Genomic DNA, 4,407 nt, shown 5'->3' on the forward strand with positions numbered 1-4,407 from the left:
CTGACTTTTAAAATAATGACACTTACCCGCCCAGCATACCCGTCGAACCCCATCTCTCGATCGGCTCTCGGGTGCTGCCGCCGCCATCTTGGGTATGGGAATCAGGAAGTGGAGCCTTTAGGCTTCATTTACCGGTTGCCTACTGCGCATGCGCGAGTCGCGCTGCGCAATACGGATGGACCAGCTGCCTCTGGGATCCGTGTGTTTCCCAGCAGGCAGCGGGGGGGACTTTCGGAAAGGGGCGTAATGTACGCCCCTTTCCCGCAGAGAGCTATCCCGGAAGTGGGTGCAGTTACCTGGATTATCCAGGTAACTGCACTCCCCCTCCCCCCTGAAAGGTGCCAATTGTGGTGCCGGGAGGGGGGGGGGGGGGGGGGAGGATTCCAATGAGCGGAAGGTCCAATTTAGGGTGGGACCTCCGCTTTAAGGACAGTAAGCTCTAACAAGCAGGGCCCTCTGATCCCTCCTGTATTGATATAGTGTACTGTCTGCCCTCTTGTTGTAAAGCACTGTGCAAATCAATATTATTAAGAATTTAGGACCTTTGGAGACCCCTAGTCTACAATATATTATAAGAAAGCTATATTTTAGAACAGTCATGGACAGATGAACTCAAAAATGATTATATGCTGCATCTACATAGAAATATTGGTTCTTTAGTAAAATATAAGATTTCCCAAGGTGGTCCTACACCCAAAGTCTACAAAAAAAAAAAAAAAGGAGAAGTTGGGGGATTTCCAGCTTGCCATCAGATTACCAAAGACATGTGCTCACATCTCCCCCGTTACCTCCGTCAGCGAGTGATGGGCTCTGCCCTGCCCCCTGCTGGTCACCGGCACAGTCTGTAGGTCGCCCTCGGGATCTGCACACTCTGACTTCGGAGGGCAGGATTGGACGAGACAGACCCGCGATTAAGCTGCTGTAGGTCTGGCCTTACAGTGGCAGCGAGTTACTTCTCCACAACCACCAAGATTACAGACCGGGGGAGGGGGCCAACGGGCAGAGACCACACCCAGAGGAAGGAGGAGTCACATTCGCCTTGGACTCATCATGTGGCAGGAGAAAAATATTTAACTTTTGCAGAGGTTATCCTTGCCTAGGAGAGGCAGAATTACATAACAGGCTTGGTAAAGGGAATCACTATTATAAGACATCTGATCACAGAGAGGAGATCCGAGGTGAACAGAACGATCCCATATTAGCCGGTATTTACCATCTTCCACATTACAAGCCCACATCACCACTGCACTAAGAAATAGTATTCATGAATACACAGCACCGGACTACAGAACACCTCCAGTAAGATCGGAGACCCACCTTCTACCTTCGGAGACCATCACAAGGAGCTCCAGCAAATCTTCCTTTCATTGAGGAGGAGTCGATGGTGCAGAAATGGCTGGAAGAAAATAGGAAGTCAGAATAGGATAAACCACACAAAGTATATAATCCCACACCCTCATCACATGGCTATATACCCTGCCACCCCCCCCCCCCCCCCCATAACCATGTACATTAACAGAATGAATCCAGCCTTACAGTATACACTAGCGATGCACCAATACTTTTTTGTTTAACCACTTGAGATCCGCGCTATAGCCAAAAGACGGCTACAGCGCGGATCTCCTTTTCCGGGACGTCAATAGATGTCGTCCCGTGCACGAGCGCCCTGCACGGCGCGAGCGGCACGCTCTGATCGGCGAGTCTACGAGACTCGCCTGATCACCAATCCGTGCAAGGGGTAGATCCCCACCCCTTATCACGTGATCAGCTGTCAGCCAATGACAGCTGATCATGTGATATAATGGAGCCGGTAATCGGCTATTCCTCCTCGCGCTGTCAGTGCGAGGAGAAAAAAAAAAAAAAAAAAAAGCCGATCACCGGTGGCCGTGATCGGGACATCAGTCCCGATCATGGCCAGCCCTGCCAGTGCCCACCTGCCCCTGCCAGTGCCACATTAAAAAAAAAGTGCCCCGTCAGTGCCAACAGTGCCACCCAGCAGTGCCCACAATCTGCCGCAACAAAGGTGCTGCACCCCAGTGCCACATATCCGTGCCCATCAGTGTCATCTACCAGTGCAGCCCAAGCACTGGTGCCCACCAGTGCAGCCCATCAGTGCCACCTCATCAGCGCACTTCGAAGGAGAAAAATGACCCGTTTGCAAAATTTTATAACTATTAAACATGATTTTTATTTTTTTTTGGCATCTTTTTTGTTTAGCAAAAAATAAAACTCCGAGGTGTAATTAAATACCACCAAAAGAAAGCTCTATTTGTGGGAAAAAAAAAATGATAAAAATTTCATTTGGGTGCAGTGTTGTATGACCGCGCAATTGTCAAAGTGCATCAGCGCTGAAAGCTGAAAATTGTCTGGGACTAAGGGGGTTTAAGTGCCCAGTAAGCAAGTGGTTAAAAAGTAATATACTTTTCAAGTACTTGCCAATACTGATACTTTTTTGTTTAAGTCATGTGACAGTGGCACGGACTGTCAGTTTATTTACATTGCTTTCTTTTTGGGGAGGGGGGGGGGGGGTGTCAGTCTTATTTTTACAATTTAACCTAAAATTATAAAAATTATATTTGTTATTTAATCAGCCCTGTTGGGGGGGGGGGGGCTGTATTGGTGGTGAGAGATCTCCCCTTTGAGGGGGAAGGGACTGAGGACACGGATTCCCCGGTTCCTTTCTCTGCAGCCTCAGCTGCACTGAAGATGAATGGAGAGGAGACAGAGGCTCTTCTCCACTCAAACTGAAGCAGAGGAAACCGTTTACAATGCTCAGTTATGAATGGACAGTCCGTGATCACTGACAGCATTCAGAAAAAGGAAGGAGCTGGTAAATTACATTTACAGACTCCTTCTTCTGCTCTACATCCTGACAGATTTGGGGGGGGGGGGGGAGGGAGAGACAGGACGATGACCAGACGACGCCATAAGCCAGAGGAAAACCCACAGGACAGTTGGGGGGTGATGGGACAAGGGCAGTTACAAGCACCTATCCGAGTCCCCCCCCCCCCCCGTTTAGCCTTTAAGTCTGGATTCACACCTACGCATTTGTTAGTGCTTTTTGCAGATTTGCACTACAGAACCTGTTCTATAGGAAACCATGATAAATGGACTGTAGTGCAAATCTGCAAAATGCACTTACACTACATTAGGTGTAAATCCAGCCTTAGTAAAGCAGCCGACAGCCACTGGAGGGAGGAGAGGAGAAGCAGCTGTCAGCTTCTTTATTGAAAGGCTATACAGAGGGATCAGTGTAACTGCCCCCCCCCCCCCCAATCACTGCACTGATCACCTGTGATGCTGAGCCCCCCCCCCGCTACACTGAGGATGCCTGGCCCAATACAGCAAGGATTTGTACGAGTGCCGATAGGCGTGTAATGCTTGGAATAATCGGTATAACTCTAGAACACAAGGAACCGGTCACATGGCCTCTACCCCAATTCACCTGACCATTAAGTTAGTCACTGGCTCCATCTAGTGGCATCTATACATAACGTGGCACACAATACCAGCAGAAGAGCAGGATCCATCTAGTGGTATCTACAATTAAAAAACGCCTTCAAAACAAAAAACTATTTCAGAAGTCATGGAGACAATGTGGGGTTATTTACCAAAAGGCAAATCCACTTTCTACTGCAAGTGTCCTTAGAAGTTTAGTTGCTCTAAATCTGAGGGGTAGTAATGAAATGAGGGGGGGGGGGGAAGCTCTGCCGATTTTTACCATCCAATCACGTGGGAGCTAAAATGCAATTTTCCTCGCATGTCCCCCTCGGATCTACAGCAACCACTTCCAAGCGCACTTGCAGTGCAAAGTGGATTTTCCTTTAGTAAATAAGCCCCAGAGGCCTCACTATGTACAAGTGGCAGGTTTCTCCATAGAAAGCAACTCCCGTTTATAATAAAGTCCTCCATCTTCAGTAAACAGGAAGAGATTTTATTCACTGAGCGGTTCTACATTCAGGAAGGTCCATAAAATACCGCCATGGATTTCTGACATCATCAGATTAGAACACTTCCAGTTTTATTTATAAACCTCGGCTCTTTAGTAAATAGAAAGGACCCCCCCAGGTGGTCTTACACCCAGCAAAGTCTATAAAATGGAGAAGTTGGGGGGGGGATTTCCAGCTCGCCATCAGATTACCAAAGACATGTGCTCATATCTCCCCCCGTTACCTCCGTCAGCGAGTGATGGGCTCTGCCCTGCCCCCTGCTGGTCACCGGCACAGCCTGTAGGTCCCCCTCGGGATCTGCACACTCTGACTTCGGAGGGCAGGATTGGACGAGACAGACCCGCGATTAAGCTGCTGTAGGTCTGGCCTTACAGTGGCAGCGACGTTCACTTCTGCACAACCACCAAGATTACAGACCGGGGGGGAGGGGCCAACGGGCAGAGACCACACCCAGAGG

General features: G+C 49.0%; 2 non-coding genes across 2 annotated transcripts; both read right to left on the minus strand.

Annotated features, from left to right (window-relative positions):
- Positions 1–743: 743 nt before the first annotated feature.
- Positions 744–1,057, minus strand: LOC143956993 (small nucleolar RNA U85). Its single transcript, XR_013270034.1, has one exon. It is a non-coding gene; the product is annotated as a small nucleolar RNA U85 (small nucleolar RNA).
- A 3,070-nt stretch (positions 1,058–4,127) lies between these two features.
- On the minus strand, positions 4,128–4,407 carry LOC143956998 (small nucleolar RNA U85). Its single transcript, XR_013270039.1, has one exon. It is a non-coding gene; the product is annotated as a small nucleolar RNA U85 (small nucleolar RNA).

This window comes from Lithobates pipiens, unplaced genomic scaffold, assembly GCF_037356315.1.
Source record: "Lithobates pipiens isolate NorthernLeopardFrog02 unplaced genomic scaffold, aLitPip1_a1.2 Scaffold_47, whole genome shotgun sequence".
In the NCBI taxonomy this organism is placed as follows: domain Eukaryota; kingdom Metazoa; phylum Chordata; class Amphibia; order Anura; family Ranidae; genus Lithobates; species Lithobates pipiens.